Source organism: Pteropus alecto, unplaced genomic scaffold (genome assembly GCF_000325575.1).
Source record: "Pteropus alecto unplaced genomic scaffold, ASM32557v1 scaffold106, whole genome shotgun sequence".
Taxonomy (NCBI): domain Eukaryota; kingdom Metazoa; phylum Chordata; class Mammalia; order Chiroptera; family Pteropodidae; genus Pteropus; species Pteropus alecto.
Window position 1 is genome coordinate 18,574,940 of NW_006442103.1, and position 22,309 is coordinate 18,597,248.

The 22,309-nt window shown below is 37.6% G+C and overlaps 1 protein-coding gene across 1 annotated transcript in view; it reads left to right on the plus strand.

Moving 5' to 3' along the window:
• Positions 1-22,309, plus strand: part of RPRD2 (regulation of nuclear pre-mRNA domain containing 2) — a 61,664-nt gene that overhangs the window by 1,838 nt on the left and 37,517 nt on the right. The gene's annotated exons all lie outside the window — the stretch shown is intronic.

Below are 22,309 nucleotides of genomic sequence, written 5' to 3' on the forward strand. Positions count from 1 at the left end.
CTGCTGAGAAGTTGACCCAAAATCCATCAGTGTTTGGATTTTAGGTCTTTTGTTGCTTCTTGTCCGTGGCTTGTCACCTGTGATAGCCATCATCCATTCAGTTATTCTTATTTCACTTCTGCCTTTGCCTCTGTACTGTTTTGATTTTTGTTTACCTGTTAGGGAACAGTTGGTTAAAAGTTGCAAAATCATAGGCCCCAAGCTTTAAACCATCTATATAAAGTTGTGGGAAGAGATGCTTTGAGGCTCTTTGAATAACGTATGCTGAAAAGATTTGGAACCGAGATGGATTTGCCTGTTTTACCAATAGATCAAAGTTACTTTCTTTCCAAGAGGTAAAATTAGAACATAAGAAATCAAATATGATAACAGGGTCTTTGATGACCCTTACGTGTTAAGTATGTGCTATGTGCCCAGCCCTTTATTGTCATTTACAATATATGGACCTCATTATACCTTAAAATAACCCTAAGAAGTAGCTTTTTTTAATGATTGATTTTACAGATGGGGAAACTAAGGCTCAGAAGGGTTAAGTAAGTTGCTTAAGGTTACACAGTAAAATGATGGAGTTAGGATTTGACTCGGCCATATCAGATAACATTGGCCACATTTACTTTGTAAAATAAACAATTTTAAGATTATATATTCTTTAATGTACTTGGTTCACCAGTGGTAGCGAGCAGTGCTCACGTGAGCTTGAGGACATATTTTCCTTAAACACGTTCTCCTTCTTTTAAAACATTTTTACTAAGTTATTCAAGCATTTAACATTTTCTGCCTTTGAGCTCTGATGCTTTAACTTTTAACTATATGGTTACATCATTTGCAAGAATAAGTTGGTCCTCATCCCTGCCTTGTGGGATTACCAATGACAATTACAATATTTTTTTTCTAGTCAGCAGTGGAGAGATATACTGTAGCCAGAATTTTCCTGTCTGCTATTGTTGATATTGTGCTTGGGTTTATTTTCCTTGTTGATATCTTGAGAAGGCAAAAATGATTGCTTTAGGAAGACGATTTCATTTGAAGTGCATTATGTATAGTTTATAAAGTTAAATGCTTTTGACTTTGTAAAAATCTGAATTTTTTTCTCCTAGTGGAATGGAACTTAACTTCGTAAAATGGTTAAGGATAATTTGTAGTTGATTTATATTTACATTTGACCCTTGAACAACGCAGAGTTTAGGGATGTCAACCCCTGAGCAGTCAAAAATTCGTGTCCCCCAAAACTTAACTATTAATAGCCTCCTGTTGACTGAGAGCCTTACCAATAACATAAACTACAAACACACATATTGTATGTTAAATATATTAATGTATTATATACTGTATTCTTACAATAAAGTGAGCTAGAGAAAAGAAAATGTTATTAAAATCATAAGAGCAAATACAATACTGTACATATTGAAAAAAATTCACATCAGTGGACCCACACAATTCAAACTCTCGTTCGAGGGTCAGCTGTACATTTAATGAACATCATCTATCTCATTGTAAGTAAAGCCTTTTGAGAGAAATATCCAGGATACTAGTGAGGGATACAGTAAAAATAGTTTATGCATTGAGCCTCATTTTCATTTAATTTCTTATTTCTTTAGAGTTAGAATTATTTTAATTTGAGTTTAGTTTCTAAGTCAGCTTTAGGGAAATCTGTGAAGTAGGTGTTTTTGGCATTCCCAGGCTTTCTGTCCATCTTTCTGGTCCCAATTTTGCTTCTCTTTTTTTTTTTTTCTGGCGTCCATTCGGTAATTTTTACGTAGACCTTAGTGCGAATTTAAGTAACTATGTTAGCTCTTCGAGAGAGATTTTCATTTTGTCCTTTGTTTCTTAATGTTTAATAAGAAACTTTTGTTCACTTTAAAGGACATAATTCAGAGAAGGCAGGTAGGCTTCCCGAAGATATATTCCATGGATGGGTCCTACTGGTTTTATTTAGGCTTCTTTTAATTTGTTTGACTGAAGCATTCATTACCATCATTTTTTGAAGATCTTCTGTAGCATAAACAGATGTCATTCCTGTGCTTTCAAATTCGTCAGGGATATCCCATTGCAACAGGGTTAAGATCGACACTTCTTTCACGATGGCCCACAAGTTCCTACGCTACCTGCCCTGCCTGCCCCCTCTCAAGCTTCTCCAATCCTGTCTCCTTATCATTTAGATCCAAGCTCAGATATACCTCCTCAGAAAGGCCTTCCCTAATGACCGTATTTCAAGTGGTTTCTTCAGTTGCTTTCTATCACGTCACTTTATTTTCTGAAAATTACCTTATTTAATCGTTCACGTGTTTATTGTCTTCTCCCACTAGATGACAGGGCTGTGTCTTCTTTGCTGCTATATCCTCAAGCGGCTGAACAGTGTTTGTCACACAGTAAGCGATCAGTAAATATTTGCCAACATAATTTTGTGAAATAGTTATCAAGAACTTGAATTGTTTAAATTTGTTTATCAGAAAAAAACATTTATAATTTAGCAAAAGAAATCATGGTTATGGTTGTCAGCAGGTTCAGGGTGTAGCTCTTAAACGGACTTGACGTGCATGCAGTTTGACCAGATTATCGTTTCTATACTTTATTCGTTCCTCCTATTTTTAATACAAAATGAGAATCGATATGGAAAAGAAAAATACAGACTTTAGAATTAGACCGAGGTTCAGACCTTAATTCCATCACCTAACACCTGGGTGACTCTATGCACAGTACTTAAATTGTGAGCTTCAATTTCTGATCTGTAAATAGAGATAATAACCTCTCAGGATTGTTGCCTAGATTTAAGAAGGTAATACATGTATTTCAGCATACCTCTTGGCATATGGAAAACATTAGATTATTTGTTGTGTCAACGATGATGATGCAGAAAGAGAGAGTCTTAAGATCCTGAATTTTGTTTTGGGTATAGTGCTGGAAATTATATTCCCAGTCTGAGGCAGATGAATTGGACCTGCCTCTCTCTAGTGAATTAGCGAGTGCTCTGAAGAACTAGGAGGACAAGATGGAAAATACTGTGTTCATGATATCTCCATGTAGTGTGGTTTCCGCCATTGAATGGTTTGTCTTACAGAAGGTGGTATGAGAATTCAAGTGAGTTTTTGAAGAGAAGGAGAATATAGGAAAGTAGAATCATTTGTAGAGCAGAAAATCTGTTAAGATTTCCCTTGAGCTGTTTTTGGTACAAACTTTAAATATGCACGAGGTTCAGAAAGTATGATGCCCCTCCTTCTTCTGATCACCCTACTTCAGTAGTTATCAGTTTAATAGTCTTTTTTCTTCTATTCCCTTTCCTTCCCCTCTTCTTCCCCATTTGAAGCAAATCTCAGTAAAATCTGGTATTTTTTTCCATAAGAGAGACTGTTATGTAAACATGGACTTAAAAAAAAAATCTCTTTGTATAGGATTAATTTTTTTGCAGAGAATTTGCAAAGTGTAATTACCATTTTTGATCTGTGGCAATGGTTTCTCAGTTTGGGTCTCAGGATCCTTAGCTGGACTATGAAGATGGTGTTAAACAAAAAAATTTTAACTCTCAACAGCTAAAAGTCTTTTAAAAGAAAGTGTTTGTTGGGCCATTGCTAGCCAATAAAGAAGATCGGTCTAGGGGCACTGAGTCTAAACCACCCACTTGTAGGAAAGAAAACATGTCCATCGTCTCTGGAGTTTGCAGGCATCTGCACACATCGGGTAGTGAAAGGGGAGAAAGTTGCAAACTGAAATATAGGCAAAGGGGTGGGAGAAAGTGAAGCGGGGCCAGCTCTGGGATAGGCACAGAGTCGCAGAAGCAATGTCCGCTTCTGCAGATTGGTGGTGGGCAGGTGTCAGGAAAGCCCACGTGTAAACAAGAAGGAGAGGCTCCTGGAGTTTGATGGTGCCTGGCTGGGATAATCTGCGGAAATAGCCACCTGGAAATTAATCCAAAATTCCAACAAACATAGAAAGAATGTGAGCAGTCTTTTGTTAGTTGGCCCGCAGCCAGCCACAAACAGTTCTGTCTCTTTCTCTCACTCTCTGGCCCCATAATTTAATTTAGAGCATCTCAGAATTTTCTCCTTGTCATTTTTTGCTGGACCACAGAGATGGTAATAATCTTATAGCTAACATTTATCAAGTGTATCAGGCACTGTGCCAAGCATTTTGCTCATATTAATTCAGTAAATCCTCACAACTCTTGGAGGTAGGTATCATTGTTATCCCCATTGTGCAGGCGAGAAAACAGAGACACTGAGAGGTCGACCCCTTTGCCCGTGGTTACAGAGGTGGTGAGTGGTGGAGCCAGGATTCGAGCCAGGCCTTGATGCAGAGCATGCACTCATAGCCACTAAACTACAGCCTTTCCTATTTATAAAAGATGTTCTGCAATGCGGAAAACCTTTGATAACCTTATTTATTCCAGATTAGGCCATATAGGGTAATTAAATTGTTGAGATTTTAAATCTTAGTGATTTGTGTTTGTTTTAGTTTTTGCTTTCTGTAGCAAAACATTATCTTGTGTGGATTCGAAGTTCTGATAAGCATTTATTTATGTTTTCGATTAATAAAAAATGAGAAAACAAGTTGAACATGTTAGTTATTAAAGCTGTCTACCAGATAAAAATCTCTAAATGTGAGGAACATTTAGATTAAATAATAAATGGGTTTTTTTGGTGGCAAAAAGTTTGGGTTTCAACACTGGTCAGTGGGGAGTGTAGTCTGCTATCATATTTGTCACTCCACAAATCTGAGGGTCTAGGACCATTTTCTGCAGCTTTGGCCTCTGAAATATAGCTATTCCTTTGTTTACTTTCTAATCCATCTTTTGTAGGAAATACGTAGGCTTTTTTTGTACCCATATGATATGCAATTTAAAATCTTTAGGCCTAGGGCAGTACTGTTATACTCTATATGCGTATAACATATGTTATATGCGTATAACACATAGAGTATAACAGTACTGCCCTAGGCCTAAAGATTTTAAATTGCATATCATATGGGTACAAATGAGTAATATAGGTGGACCAGGTACAGTTTCTGAGTTCCAAGGTGAATTTTGCTTATAAGTCCCTAGTTCCCATTCAGTTCTTTTAGCAAATATTTATTGAATACCTCTGTGCCAGGCACTGGGGATACAGCAGGTGAAAAAAAAAATGGAGAAAATTTTTCGCCCCCACGGAGCTTCTTCTAGGAAGGGGAGACACACAACAAATAGAGTTAATGAGTAAAACATTAACTATATTAGGAGGTAAAATATTAGAAGTGCAGGGAAGGGAATACAGTATTGTGGGAGTGTGTAGTTTTAAGTCAGGTGGTAAGGGGAGGTCTCGCTGAGAAGGTGACATTTGAGCAGGGGGGTGAGGTCTTAGTAATATTATAGGCATGAGAGTGTGAGAGGAGAATGTTCCAAGACAAAGAAAACAGAAAAATATAAAGCTCTCGAGGTTAGAGTGTGCCTGGTGAGCTTAAGGAACAGCAAGAAAGTTTTCATGGCCGGAAAGGGGTAGTTAGGGTGAGGGTTAGGGGATGAACTCGGATTATGGTGGGCGATGGCCTGGAGGGCAGGTCGCAGAGTTTTATAGGCATTGTAAGGACTTTGACTTTTATTCTGAATGAGAAGAGGAGCCATTTGAGCAGAGGAGTGGTGTGAACGGATTTGTTTTTAAAAGGGCTTTCTGGTTGCTACAGAAACCCAGACACCAGTTAGGTGGCTGTGGGAATAATCCTGGGGTGAGTGTCGCTGGCTTGGACCAGATTGTGGCCAGTGGAAGTGATAAGAGGTAACTTCTGGATCTCTTTTGAAGGTAGATTCTACCAGATTTCTAGATGGATTAAATGTGGGGTAAGGGAGAAGAGTAATCAAAAATGACTTTTTTTGCATGAATGATTAGAAAGTTGACAGTTACTGATATGGGGAAGGTTGTAAGGAGAACAGATATGGGGAGGAAGATCAGAAATTTAGTTTTGAATATGTTAGGTTTGGATTGTCTACATTTAAAAAATCTTTACTGAGATCTAATTCACAAATATAAACTTTGCTCGCTAAGTGTACAAGTCATTCGTTTTCGTGCATTCCCAGAGTTGCGCCGCGGGCACCCCAGGGTGTCTGTTCAGTGTGTAGGTTGTCTTTAGCGCCACCAGCCCGGAAGAGATGTACAGTCAGTCCCCTCTTAACAGGGACACATTCTGAGAAATGCCTTGTTAGGCCATTCCGTCGTTACGTGAACATCAAGAGCGCACTTACACACCCGGACGGTCTAGCCCACTACACGCTGGGCTGGGTGGGGTGGGTCCTGGTGACAAGCCTGTCAGCACGTTTCTGTACCGAATACTGAATATGACAGGCAGCTGTAACGGTGGTGAGTATTTGTGTATCTAAGCACTTCTAAACACAGAAAAGGTTCAGTAAAAATACAGTATAAAAGATAAAAAACGGTACTTCTTACCATGAAGGGAGCCTGCAGGACTGGTGGTCGCTTGGGGTGAGTCCACGAGTGAGTGGTGAGTGGATGTGACATGGCTGGGATGCAACTGCTCTGCTGAAGACTTTATAAACGCTGTACACGTAGGCAACACTACATTTATAAAACGACACGAGACGAAATCGGGCACGAGAAAAAAATGATGCAATCAAGACACGGAAATCAAGATGTCTGAGGCTGCTGCAGGCGTAACATGACATACTGTTTACAGCAAACTTTCTTTTAATATGTAGAGAGGGTTCATTCTAAAATAACAATAAAGAGTATTGTAAATACGTAAACCAGTTACGTGGTCGTTTGTCATCATTTTCAGGTGTTACGTACTATGAGTAATTGTGTGTGCTACACGTTTGTACAGCTGGCAGCGCAAGAGGTTTGTTTACACCAGCATCACCACAGATGAGAAATATGTGGTGCTTCCAAGATACGGGGCATCCGGGCGATGGCCCTAGGCGATAGGAAGTTTTCAGCTCCATTTTAATCTTGTGAGACCGCCTTTGTATATTGGTGCTGTCACTGACCGAACTGACCAGAACGTCCTTATGCAGTGCACGACTGCACTTGGGATGGATAGAGAAGTAAGTGTCGTCAGCATGATTAGGGAAAAAAAAAGAGGTCGAGAGAAGGCTCTGGGCCATTCCGGTATTTTAGATACCCCTTTCTGCTTACTTGGTCTGATGTGTTCTTTTTGAAGTTCAAGGTGAACTATCTCAACTCCCTAAAGAAGTAATAAATCTATTTCAGCCTTTCGCATGTTTCTCCTCTTGGTTTAGGCTTAATGGCACTTCTGGATTAGGTAGGCGTTAGCTCTGTTATAATTCCCAACTGTAAAATCATCGCCTGATCGGCCCTCTCCCTCCCCTTTGGATGCCTAGGTCACCTTCTTTCCGTTGTCCTCGGTTCAGAGAGATGCAGGTATTTTCCATGTTTCCTGACAGTGTAACAAAACATGGAACTGCATTAATTATAACATATACTTGTCACAACGGTATAAATGAAATGATCCTTTTTATTTGTATTATGAGACTTTACAGGCCGTTGTTATGTTCTTCATTTAACTGTTTTGTCTCTCAAATGCAGAAGGGTGATATTATATACATGGCCCTTGGTGGATTTGAAACAGTATGTTAGATATAAGTTCGCTATACATCTCACAGTAAGCTAAATAAATTATGTAGCAAAAACCATTCCCATACCTCAAAGTGTGAAACAATACTGACAAACTTCAAATGGTTCTGTGGTGTGGAAATAATCTTGACAGGAAAATTTCATTGGCAGTGGAAAAATACTAATATTAAAACTTGCTCTAACAGGCCATCCCAAAATTACTTTTGTCTGTAGAGAAGGAGTGAGTGTATGTATGTGTGTGATTTCTGAAGGAGTGGAAGGTTACTGATTTTATTCTTAGTGATTTGGCTTCCTGTCTTTCATAAACTGATAAATAATAGATACATCCAAACTCCTTTTCTTCCTAGGCTTTTGTCAATCAGTTGTGATCATTTTTTTTTTTCACTTTTCCCAAGTGTTTATTGTTTTATAGCAGTACTTTTAAAAGTCCAAAGAGGATATGTAAGTTAGTTTTAAAATTTCAACTGTCTGAGAAATAACGAGACAATGAGGCTTTTTTAGTGTGTAGAAGAAACTCAGAGACCCTTGTAAAAATTACTCAGAAATTTAATACTTGTACAGACCAGCTTGACTTGAGTTTCTCATCAAGGAAACAAAAAGTAGTTGGTGTTTTGCATTGCTTTCAAATTTCACTGTCCCCACAGATCGAAACAACGCCGGAGGAAGGCACGTCTTGTAGAGAAAGTCGTAGAACCCAGTTACTGCTTTTGGAAAAAGGCAACAATTCCATCTGTGCTTTGGAACATTAAAGTTTTTCTGGCTGAGATAAAGACAGTTTAAAAAGTACCTCATTCTTTTTATTCTCTTCTTAGAAACTCTGAAATAGAGGCTCTTTGATGAAAGAAATGAAACGTACAGTATGCTGGGTTCGCGTTTTGGTTGTGGCTTTTATCTTTCCCTCGTCTCTCTTCCTCCCTCCACCTCAGTCTCTGGTGAGCAGTTTCGCTTACCTTCCCGGTATGGTTCTTTGGTGGCCACGAGTGAGAGTGAGTTTCTTTATTACCCTTTAGTAAAAGTTGCACTGTTAGAGGTAAACAAGATCCTTTAATATTAGGAATTATAACTTACCACGTTTAATTTTAAAAAGGCCAGAACGGATCCAGTGGTGCTTTGTGTTCCCTTCACTATCATGATAGTTTTACAACTGTAGCATGATGCATAATTTAAAAATGATGATCTATGACCAGGAGGCAGTCGGTGTTACCTGAGTTATTAAAATATCTTTTTTTTAAAAAAAAAAATTGATTTAAATTAGTTTAAAATATACAGTACATTGGTTAGACATCTATAATGTTCATAAAACGATCCTCCCAATTGCTCCCTCCCTCCCCTGGCCCTCCACCTCGCCATCATATGAATGCTAACTGCATTCCCTCTGCCATGCTCCTCATCCCCATGACCAGCTACCAACTACTGATTTAAAATTTCTTTTGTAGTGTGTTTTTATATCCAAAGATACAGAATTCAGAAGATGAATTTAGAAATCTTTGAGTGCCTGCTCTGTGTAAAACTCTGTATTTTATAAACTACCACGTTATGTGAAAATTTTGCCTTAATGTCCTTGTCTTTCAGGCCTTAGCTCAGATGTCGTCTTAGAGGCTGAGCCCTGTCGTCCTAGCCATAGAGTCCACCCTATTCTCCCTGTCCTTCATTCTGTTAGCACATCGCCCTGTTTTATTTTCTTCACACCTTTTCTCGTTATGAGATCACCCCTAGTTGGAACGTAAGCTCACAATAGCAGGGAGTTTGTTTTGTCCACCGCTACATCCTCAGCACCTTGAAGATGGTCTAAAACATAGAAAGTCCGTAATTATTGTCTCTTTCTTAAATCTGATCCAAACCACACTTCGAGAATTGCTGCTATGAAAGTTACACCGTTTTGTTGGATTTACCTACGTATGAGGGTGCACAATATTGTGTAGTGGTTGATTGGCAAAGAACGTGGACTTTGGACTTCAGTAGGCAGTATAGTTGCTACTTAACCTAGTAAAGCCTTTAAGTGGTGGGTAATAATAGTACAGCCCACCTTATTTGATTGCTGGTGATATTTTAAAAAGATAATTCCTATAAAGTGCTTTGCTCACTACCTACTATTTAGAAAGCTCAGCAAATGGTAACTTGTCATTTTTAAACGCAGTTATGGTATGTATACATTTTATTATATCATGTTTCAAGCAGGCCTGTCTACTGAAGTTTTAAATTCTTCCAGTTAATCCTGCATACTATAGTAGAAATTTTAAGGTTAATAATCCAAAGGAATGAACATGGATTTTTTAGTCCTTCTTATTAATACTAATGAATGCCGGGAGAATATATTAATTTGAAAATTGTTTACCTATTTTGATTTTTTAAGTACCTATTCATATAGCAACATCTTGCAGTTCTGGAAATGCATAGAATGTAATAATTTTTCATATGTTTTTATAGTTACGCTAATGAGAAAATGCATCTCAAGGGATTTCAAAGGTACAGCAATATCTTTAGTATTGCTGGGTTTTTTAAATGAATATCAGAAAGAACGGTTTCTAAAAAATTGAAGTTGGAATAATAACGGCCAAATATTAATCACATTCTTATTTAAATTGTTAAAATTTAAATTAAAGATGTTTTTTAAAATAAAATTTCATATTAAGACATACATTTTGGAAGATCCATTTCACTTTGTTTTAAAAGACTTAAAAAACCTGATCATAGAAAAATGAAGAGCTTTTGAAATCCATTTATAGGTTTTCCATAAACATATATATGCTCTGCGTAGTGTCAGCTTAGGTTAAGGATATGTGTCCATTCTCTCTGGTTTCTCAGATCGCTACGAGGGCAGCACATATGTGTGACCCGACAAGCGTGGATAAGATACAGAGAAAATAAAACATAGCAATGAATAAAAATAAACAGGTGACTGTGTACTTTGTACAACAGCATGTCCCCGAAAGTGGTGATGTGTAGTTTGGGAGCTACCAAATTAGAGTTAAACCTCGTTTTGTGCTGCCGGACTTAGTACCTTTAATAAAATGCTTCATGAATTTCCAAGCTGGGTGGGAGATAGGATAGTCAGCGTTTTCCAGAATCGCTTGACCCTGTGGAATCTGTTTCTTTTCTGGTTATCTCATTTGATCAGTATTGCAAGGAACATGCTTTGGGGTGCTTCATTATGGAAGTTTTTCTAGGAAACCCCCAATTAAAGAACAGAGAACCAATTTATATTTGCATGTTGTGAGAAAGGCTTCGTGGAGGAGACAGTTGTTCAGAAAGATGCAAAGCAGGCAAAGGAAGGATCCCAAACATAAACCGGTGCGAAAGAACCGGGAGCAGGAAATGGCGAGCAGAGGTGCGCACGGCCAAGGGTGGAAAAGACAGCAGGGAGGAATAAGAGGCATGGTTTTTAAGACATAAGAAGGGAAAAGTATGTTAAAAAGAAAGTAACTGTGTAGGCATTAAAGCTAACAACTACACAGCAATGATTGTAACACTGGACCAAGATTATTTTTCGTGATACCGATGTTAGTATAATTTTGGGTTTTATTGAAAGCTTTGGAATTAAAAAACAAAATCAAATCCACAGGGTCAATTATGAGAATATATTTCATATTTTTAAAGTCATAATCATTGTAAAACACGAAGCAAAATATGAATTTATAAAAATCAATATTGAACATAGATTAGCATTCTGATATAAACCAGCTGCTCCTGGCTTTGCCGCTTTCTGACTTCGATTTTTTTTTTGCCTGAGGCACCCTCGTAACTGTCACGTGTGATGTAGCTGGTCGGGTTGAACTTCAGTATCTTCTTGCCATATTTTAACTCCTCTGACCAGTGCTTTCAGAGCCATCTGTCTCTGTTCAGTAGTTCAAAATTGCTGAAGTTTTGACGTTTTTCCTTGGCTAACTTGGGGAAGATTTCCCTAATGGAGGTCTAGATCTTTTCTTTCCACCCCCCGGGAGAGGCCCTTTATTACAAGTTTTTTTTCCTCCCTTAGGTGCAGACTTACGCTGTAAGTGGGAGGCGACGAGGGTAGAGGGGAGTGAGTCAGGGGTTTCCTGAGCTGGGCAGCAAATGGTAGTAAACGGGGCAAGGAGTTTGCAATGGAAGAGGAATGGCGGTGGGTGAACAGGTAGGGAAGAGATAAAGCTAACCCAGAAGGATGAACAGAGCTGCTTTTGTATTATGCCAACAAAAGTATTGTATTTTGGTCTTTAAAGTAGCACCGTAAACTGCAGTACCGGAAACTGGTATTATGGTTACTAAAACTAATGACATGTTTAAGGGAAATGTTACGAGAGGGCATTATGATAATCTAACCAAATGACCAAGGTTCGAGTTAGTGTAGTGGTAGTGAGGAAGGCAGAAGCTTACAAGCATAATTCTAATGTGTTACTAGAGAAGCTAAAAAGTAAGGATGCTCTCTGTTTAGAAAGTGGAATTTGATGGAACTTGCTGATCAGTTGGATGTTGGGGGAGAAGTTCGATGAAAGCTTGGAAGTTGGAGTCTATGGATTCTGCCTTGGGTGATGGAATTTGGGAGGAAGAGATGAATGATGAAATAGGTTTGAGCATATGGAGTTGGAGTGTCTAGAGAGCATCTGAGAAGAGCTGTTTAGTAAGGAAATAATTAGCCATTTACATTACGCTTACAATCTTAATATTGGCTAATACTGTTGACAGTTGTATATTCGATGCTGTCAAGGAATTTTACATGTATTATGTCATGTGATTTGGACAGCAACTTTTGATAGGTATATACTATTATTATCCCATTGTATAGATGAGGAAAGCAGTGTTTGAAAGGGTCGTGCAGCTGGAAATAGGTGTCGGGCTTTGAACCTAGGTCCACTGACTTAGATATGTTCATAACCACTGTGCTGTGTTCGGGAGGGAGCTCTGGTCTAGAGCTGTAGACTCGGGGATTGAAGCGTTTGGTAGTTAATCGCTGAGCGCTTCAAGGGATAGTGTTGTGAGTGAGAAGAGACTAGGGACAGTCAGAGAACACCAGGGTTTCAGGGGTTAGCAGAAGAAAGGGTGTCCTGGGTAGAGGCGTGGATCAGAACGAAGTGACTTCTCGGAAGCTAAGGGAAGAGAAAGTTTGCCCGAGGAGTTTCAGTGGAGCCTGGTTCTGAGAAGGAGCACGATTGTGCTGGGCAGAAGGTGAGCAGGATGCCTTCTGCTTCTGGTGATATGGCAGACTAGCCATTTTGCAGGATCCATCCACTAAAAATAAAACACATCTGGCAAAAATTGCAACAAACAATTTTTTAAAATAACTTTTAATTGTAGAATAGCTTTAGATTTACAGAAAAGTTGAGAGAATATAGAGTTCTCGTGTACCCAGTTACCGTCTCACATTAGTAGAGTCTATCTTTTATCTGTGGATTTCTTTGATTTTTGCCTAGTGTCTTTTCTGTCCCAGGATCCCATTCAAAACTCCATGTTACATTTGGTCATCATGTCTCTCTAGGCTACTTTGGACTTAACAGGTTTGAGGAGTACTGATTAGGTATTTTGTAGAATGTCCCTCAGCGTGGGTTTGTCTGATGTTTTGTTCATGACTAGTTGGGTTAGTTTCCTGGGAAGAAGGACACAGAGGCAAAGCGCTAGTCTCATCACATATCAAGAGTATCCTAGCAACCTGACTTACCACTGATAATGCTAACCTTGATCACCTGGCTTAAGTAGTATTCGTCAGGTTTCTTTATTGTAAAGGTGCCCTTTTCTTCCTTTTATCTTACTGTACACTTTGGAAAGAAGTCACTGCACAGTACACACTTAAGGAGTGGGGAGTTAGGTTCTACCTCCTCGAGGGGACAGTATGTAAAATATGTAAATTATTTGAAGGTCGTCTACAGGGAAACTTGCAAGCAAAATTTTAGTGCATTACTGGTATGCCAAAAAGTAAGAGAGCTCTCTAAGGGTCTATTCTCACTTACGAAAGTGAAGAATCAGCTGGAACAGGAGCAATGAGCTAGCTGTAAGCTAACGGACAAGGCAAGGTTGCCCTAAAGGCAAATGCCCATAATAGCACTAGTGGGAGACTAAGGCTTTGGCCCACAGCAAGTGAAAGAGCCCTCTGAGAAGGATGCTAAATTGGATCAAGGTCAGTATTGCCCTTCGTCAGAGCAAATGCAGATTCGTTTTGAAAGCTTTTTCTGATTAGGCGCTCTCACTTCCCACAGATAAAATTCAACAAAATACAGGCTCACAATAAAAGAGTTACAAAACACAAGGAAATAGCTACTATGAATGAGATTTGGTAGAAACAAACCCCTAAAGACTTAAACTATTGAAATGATAAGATACAAAATATAAAACAATCGTGTATAAAATGTTTAAATTAATAAAAGACGGAATCTAAAATATAGCAAGAAACAAAAGACTCTCAGATGTGGTTATGTAGATTTGTAAAAGAACCAAAGTGAAACGTTAGAAATGAAAAATATTATTGTTGAAATTAAAAGCTCAATGGATCGATCAATGAAATGAAGGACAGATCCCAAGTAATTTCCCAGTATGTAAGCCAAGAGAGAAGTAGATGGAAATGATAGAATAATGACTCTAACATATATATGTGTGATTGAAGTCCCAGAGTGAGAGAATGGAAGCAGTATTTGAAAGAATACTGACTGAGAAAGTTGAAGAGTTAATGAAAGACGTGACAGTGCAGGAAGCAGAATGTATATTAAGGAGGCGAAATAAAAATTTTAAAAAGTGTCTACATACTTTGTAGTTAAACTAAAAAATACCAAAGACAAAGAGAAGCCTTTAAAAACAGCCAGAGAGAACAGATAGGTAGCTTGTAAAGGAATGACAGACTGATAGCAACAATGGCATCCAGGATGCATTGGAGTAAAATATTCAAAGTGCAGAAAAAACAACTGTCAATCTGTACATTGTATACCTGGCAAGGCTATTTTTTAAGAACAAGGGCAAAATGAAGATGTTTCCAGCAAGACAAAAGCTAGAAACCAACAGATCTTCACTTTGTGACCTTCTTAAGGACACACACACCCCCCACCACACACACCCACACCCACAGCCACACACCCACCCATACGTACATACTTAAGGAAGAAGGAAAATAATCCCCCGAGGAAGGTCTGAGAGATAAAGTCTCTGCTGAGCACATGAATTGGTAACCATGAGAGTAATGCATATTATCTGTATTAAATGATGTTTAATTTGTGGAATTTTTTAGAAAGTCAGAACTAAAATCTGGATGACATCGTAGGTCAAAAGAGATTCATTTGAAATGAATGTATTCTAAGATCCTTGTATTTTTTTCAGGAGAGACATGTTTAACTTGGAGTGTGTGTGTGTGTGTGTGTGTGTGTGTGTGTGTGTGTGTGTGTGTGTCTTTGTGGTAAAATTTCAAGAGTAGCTACTAAATGACTAGAAATAGAATATGTAACTTCCAGCCACTTAGAAAGAGAAAACAGAATTAAAAACCAAAAAACTTTCCCAAAGAGACATGAAAGGAGAATGGAGAAGCAGGACACGTAGAAAAAGCAAGGCAAGTAAAAAGCACAGAGTAAGAAATGTGACACGGAAAAATGAGAGCAAGTATAAAACAAGTTCAAATATATCAGTCACTATCAAATGTCAATATAATAATCGTGCAAATTAAAAGACATAGATGATCCATTTTATTAAAAACAAAAGTCTTAACTAGATATAGAGACATATCTAAAATGGAAAAGTTAAAGGGAGAAGGCTAACCAAAAACAATCAAAATCACACCACTGTGGCAGCTGATTGATTAACAAATGAGACTTTAAGACAAAAACATTGCTAGAGATCAAGAAGTTCCTTAAAATGACAAAAGGTGTAGTGCGCCAAGACACAACAGTTCTAAATTTGTATGCACCTAATAAAATAGCATCAATATGTAAAGCAAACATTTGTATACTAAAAGCAGAATTGATCAGCTCTATTCTAGTGGAAGAGTTAAAACATAGCTCTTAATTATTGGTAGTTTAAACTGAAAAGTTTTTACAAAATCCGATTCAGTGAATTCACATATAGAGGGAACCCTGTGCCCTAAAACGAGGAAAATATACAATCTTTTTGAACAGAAAAAAAGGAATATTTAAACCAATTAATGATAGACAGTGGCCCCTAATGCAAGATTAATACAGTTTGTTTTCATCCTACAAGAAGCCATAACTTTATTAATTTAATATAATTTCAGATGCTCTGTATCATAGAGTCAAGTTCCTTAGCCATAGTACTATTAACTCAGAAGTTAATAACAAAATTAAAAAGTCCCATTTTGTTTAGATAATGAAATATGCATTTCCAAATAACTCATGGATCAGAGAAGAACTCAGAATGGAAAATTTAAAATACAAAGCACTGAACAAGGATAAGAATACTACATGTCAAAACTAATGTCTCATTTTAATGTGTCATGGGCTTTCTAGGTGTTGGAGCCAGAACAGAGCAAGCGAGTCCTGGGATTGTCTCATTTTATTATGAGCTCTCTTAATTTTTTTTGCCAGTCTAGGAGGTAAATGCTCTCTCGTTGTGATCTTAACTTGCTTTTTCCTGATTATTAATGAAACATTTTTTTATGGTTATTCAAGGATTCCCGTTCTTTGAAATGCCTGTCTGTGTCTTTTGCCCCCATTAGAAGTTACAAAGAGCTTCTCTTCCAGTTTGAAGTATGTGTTTGTACTCTGTGGTGTCTTTTGGACGAAGAGAAGTTTCTGATTTTAATAATACTGGATTTACATGTGTATCGTGGTTAGCACACTGGTTTAGGAACCCTTTCCCTGCCTTAAGGTGATAAAGATGTTCTCCTGTTTTGTTTTTTTTTTTCTGCTGAAAAGCTTTTATTTGGTTCCCCTTTTCGTATTTGTCTTTATTCCATTCAGAATTGATTTTTTGTGTATGACATATAGTTCATTTTTATTTTTTCCTATTTAGAAACACAGTTGTCCCTGTCCAAGTTAACGAATAGTTTTCTCCTTTTCCCCAGGAATCCGCAATGCTACATGTCATAAATCTCAGCTAACACCCAGCTCTGTGTTCGGGCTCTCCGTTTGGTTCCACTGGTCAGTTTGGCTCTACCTGCGCAAGTTCCATAGTTTGTCGTGTGCTGTTGTGGTTTCTGGAAGGCCAAATTCCTGCATCTCAGTCTTGTTACTCTTAGGCCTTTGTATTTCGTATAAGGTGGAGAATCAGCTTGTCAGAGTCCTTAATATATTCTGTTAGGATTTTGAATGGAATTGTTTTGAAACTAGTGATCAATTTGGAAGAACTGATACATATATATATATTATATGATATGATAGTCTTCTATAATACATATTATAGAAGTCTATAATACATATTATGATAGTCTTCTCTTACAGTATTTCACTCTTTGTATTTAAAACTTCTTTATTGGGTCATGTGATGCTTTTTTATTTCTAACAAGGGAAATTATTTGCTAACAATATCCATTTACATGAACACTGAATTTTATCAAGACTTTTTCTCTAAATATAGTGAATGATATTTATATGTTTTTAAGGCAAAGTCACCCTTGCATTCTTGGGATAAATAAAATATCATCTTTACATACTACCTCTGCTACTTGCATTTTGTGAGCCACAGATCATGGGTCCGTCCATATAATGTCAAGAAAGGAATTTTCCCAACATAGTTAAAACACAAGTCAAATGAGTGACTTTAAAAAGCAGACTGAGCAGTCTGTAAATATGCACTTGTTTTGGTAGCTCACAGTGAGTCAGGGTCAGAGGAGACCCATTGGACTAGTTCTCTAGACATGGGCCAGTCAGTCTAAGAAAATAAAAACTAAGGGTGCTGAAAGAGCATTGTTTCTGTTGTCAGTTAAGGGCAGTAAACGTGTTACCATCATTCCGTAAAGGTGTTTTAATTACCAGAAAAACAGAGAGAAGATAATATAGAACAAACCTTTAACGTGGATACATTTGCTTGAGGAAAAATAAGCTGCTATGTCCTTATTTTTCTCATTTCTCTGCAAACCAGTGGAAATTTCGTCACAGGCCAAGGCCAGAATTTGGGAACTACTGCACCCAGGCCGTCCTATAACTGCTTCTTGGAAAGTCTTCTTTACTTATTAGATAGATGGAGAAAAAGGTCAGGGTACAGTATCTAGCTATGAGAACCGATTGGCTGACATTTATATAAGTTTTAAGGAAACTAATTCTTAAAAGTTTTTTGTAAATGTATAATTTTACAACCCCTGGTCTCAGGTGCTTTGTTGGTGGTGGTGGCATCGATGTGGGAATGTCAGATGATACCCTGGTTAATAGATTGTTTTCTCACAAGTTATTCTTTCCTGCTCTTTGCAGCATCTCTCTCCCTTGTCTGTTAGAGAACTGTAAGGTGTGGGGAGTGAGATAGATTATCGTGATATAAGCTTAAGCACATAATTTCCGAGGTAGATTTGTTAAAAGAACCAATACGATATATTCTAAACGTTCAATGGAAATGTTTTAGGAATTAATTTGTTTGCATCAGCTACATTTGTATTTCCCTTTATTGATGTAAATAATAAATCATTGTCCTGTGCTGGTAATACTCACTGAAGATGAAAAGGAATAATCTGTTTTTTTGTGGGGGGTGGGGAGTCTCAAGTTAGACTAAGACAGACAGGCAGTCAACAAATATATAGAGAAATAAAAGATATAATTCTGTTTTCAAAGAATTTGCAAGCTAACCAAGGAAAAGCTATTGTGTGAAACACTGCATGATATTAAATACAAGAGCAGTATGAGCTCAAAGCAAAGAGGGATGGAAGTGGTTTCACGAGCTTTCGTTAAGGACCAGGGATTTGATTTGGGTTTTGAGATGAGATTTCGAATAAATGAAAGAAGAGTAAAGTCATTTTAGATGGAAGGAATAGTACAAACAATTTTTTAAATTCATGAGCAAACAGCTCGGCTGGGTGATTAACCAACATCTGTGATATGCATGACTAGAGTTTTGGTTATAATCAACTTTTTAAAACATTTTGCCGATTAGGTAATATGAGCATAGTTATTATTCTGCATAGTTATTAAATATAAGCAGTTAAACAACTCACGTAATCTCTGTATTTAGCATTACCACAGGCAGAGCAGACGTTTGCGAGGCAGCTGAAAAGAAACCAGTTGGCTTGGAGCTCTCGGACTTCCTTGAAGACTAGGGTTCCGGAGTGTTTGGGCCTCTGATATTTCGGTAGCCTAGATGTCTCACGGCCTCCTAGATGTTAGGAGCCAGAACAGAGCAAGGGAGTTCTGGGCTGGGAGGAGCTAAGAATCATAAAGCCCTTTTTCTCCCCATTTTCAGAGGCCAGAGTTAAAGAGGAAGAAACTTTTATACATACGTTAATTTAGATTAATTTAATTAGATGACATTCTCTCCTCTTACTTGATAGGTACTAGCTTAGAAGGAAAACTGGGAGAAAGCAACTACTGTCAGTGACTTATTATTTAATTTGCTCTCTTAACAGGTACAAGCAGATACGAAACAAATTATTCCTTCTAAAAGCCTTTTGAGCCATTATGTTCATTTTAAGATATGGAAATAAAGGCTCATTGTCATATAATAATTTTCAAGGTTATCACCCAGTTGGTTTTTGAGGTAGAGTTTGAACTGATGTCTGTCCAGATTCTGTGTTCTTTTCAGCTGTAGCACCCACCCTCTGAAAGGAATGAGAATTCTGATATGTGGATTTGAGACGGGACCATCTTTAGCACCTAAGGTGGGACAGATTTCATCATCTGATATTCCTCTTTTCACCAGCATCTTCATATTAGTGAGATAAGGTCAAACTTGAAAGGGTAGATGTAATAAAGAGCCCTGGCTAGGATTGTTTAAGACTGTAAAATAGACTTAGAGCAGGTAGACTTGGTTCACACGGTGTGGACCTTCACATCTTAGATCGTTGCTTGGTGTTACTAGGGGACTCCAAAATATTTGGGGGTAACTGATAGGAGAGAGAAGCAGGTAATTTGGAGCATGGGCGGGGGGCTGAGGCCTGGATGGGCATGGTTTTAGAAAGGAGGTTCTGGTTAGTATTCGTGTGTCCAGTAGGGATATTTAATGTATGCCCGCTGAACAGTAGGTTGGCGTTGAGGTACCAAGCCGCTTTGCTCACGGAGCTTGTGGTCTGGGGGACACGTTTGTAAATGGGCATTTTCAGCTCCACGTGAATAGCCCACTGTCTACGTTCAAGGTATTTGCAGTCTTGAGGAAGGACATGAATGTTGCAGCAGTGGGGTATTTTCTTTTTAATTTTTAATGTATTATTTTGCATATGTAAATACTTGCCCAAGTCAAATTCCAAAAAGGTATACAATTAAAAACAAACAAACAAACAACTCCGTTTTGACTGCCCCTGTCTCTCTTGCCCGCTTGGCTTCCTTCCTCCCATAGCCCATCACTGTTGGCAGTTTCTTGTCTGTGTTCCCAGGGGTATTCTCTATGAATATAAAGTATATGCTCGTTTGTCTTTTCTTCTACATACATAGTTGCTTGCTAGACCCATTTATCTTGTGTGTTTCATTTTATATCTTGGAGATAATTGTAAATGAACTGTAGAAAGTCCTTGTGTGTTTTTTAATAGTTAGGTGCAATTCCTTTGGATGGAGGTAACATAATTTATTTAGCCAGGCCCATATTAATGGACTTTTAGGATATTTCCACACTTTTATTGGAAATAGTGTTTCAAAGAATATCTTTATACATAGACCTTCGCACAAAGGGGAAAGTGTATCAGTGGATAAATCCCAGCAGTCTGGAGCCTGCATTGATGGATGGTGAAACTAGAAGCAGAGATCAGTTCAGTTATTAGAAAGTTTGTCGTAATAATGATGAGAAACTGAAGTAAGGTGGTGGCAAAAGGAATAGGGAGGGAGGATGAATTAGAAATTATGTATTCCATCAATTCTAAGTTGCACATTGTTTTTTCACATTTTAACGTGTGAGAAATCAGTGTGTAGTTTACAGTTGATGGCTTCATTCAACTAACAGGAAGTACTTTTAAAATTTCTTAGTGGTATGTAAAATGGTGCATGTTATAAACAGTGGTTTCTTAAATTCAGGAAAATACAGTTAGCAGAAGGCTGGATTGACAGGACTTAGATGTAGGAAAAAAGCAGGTACCACGAGTGAAGTTGACATACCTTTTTTTGTTTCACTTTCAGTATGTAAACCATTTTTCTATTTTCTGTATGGTCTTCATATATAATTAACTTTTTGAATTTAATAAACCAACTCCACTATTGGTGGATAATCGGATTCTAAGGGTTTTGTTTGTTTTCGGCTCTTTACAGATCACTGATAACACTGACCAATTTTCTGTTTAGAATTGGGGACTGTTTGGATTTAGTAGATTTCTAGATAATTGTATATAATGATATTTAACAAATGTTCTGACTGTAAATTATTTAAAGAACTTCTGAGTTGATGCCTTACAAATACTGAGACAACTTTGAAATTTTTAGTCTAAATGTGGCTCTTTCAGTAAACATTGAAGTACTTTTATTCGGATTCCAGTTCTGAAATTCATACTTAAGACAAAAGATTAGCCTTTAAATTTGTTCACTGATTACAATATCGATGCTTTTTTGATAAACCTTGTACAGACACATATATGTGTGATGGATACTGTAATTGGTAGTATAGAATTCTGTAGAGGGAATCATTGAGAAGTTAAATCACTTGAATGTTTTGGTGTTTGCAACACCAGCAAATTTAGGGAGATTCAGACTTGCTAGTTCTTCTGTTTCTCGTCATATTTGTGAAGATGATCTTATTATTTCTTCCAGTTCTTCATTAGTCAGTATTTCTCTGTGACCTCCAGTTTCTTTCTGAAATTTAATTGCATTTGTCTCTGAACATTTAACTTTGTTAATTGTTTTTGCTCTGAAACTTTTAAGTACTTAAAGATGAATTCTTGTAAGTTAAGTATAAATATGATGTGACTTCCATTAACCTATAGCTCTTGAGATCTCTAATTTCTGTATTGGGATATTCTTTGTACTTCATTTGATGAAGCGTGTGATATTAATATAAGATTTTTGGCTACTGGGGTTGGCACATGCGATGCCAGCGTTCTCATAGCCATGGTATCATTGAATACGTTCCCAACAAGGACACTTCATCAGGAGGGAGTTTGGGGCAAGCTTGTTGATGAATCTGTTCCCAGATAAACTAATTATAAATATGACCCCCAAACAGAATAGTAGGCTTTTTTTTTTTTTAATAAATAGTGTAGTAAACAAAGTAAACATCTCTGACTTCTATACAATACAGCCGAGGTTAGGACTTAGCAGGACACGTAGGTGACCCTGTCTCCTGATGTGACCAGCACCCCTTTCACTCATAGTGTCCAGTTTACATGCTGTATGACCATTCCCACGTAGTGGTGGAACGGTGTGGCACTCAGATTTTCTCTGAAGTTCAGGGGTCTCTCTGCTCTCTTGATGTAGCAGATAATTATTTTTTTTCTTGTTAACCCTCAGCAGAGCAACTAAGTGATTTTATGGAAGTTGGAGGATTTATCTTTTTAAAGAGAAGATATGGATTCTTTGTTTGTGTGGCACTGCCATAATTTGTACTAAATATCTTCACAAATAAATATTTATTTAGTTATTATATTAAAGCCAGAGGGTATATTATAGGTAATCTAATACAAATTACTTACCTTATATGCCACCTTTTTTAATATAAAAATCATATGACTATTATAGGAGATTTAGAAAATAATCATCCAGTTTTTTACTAATTCTAAT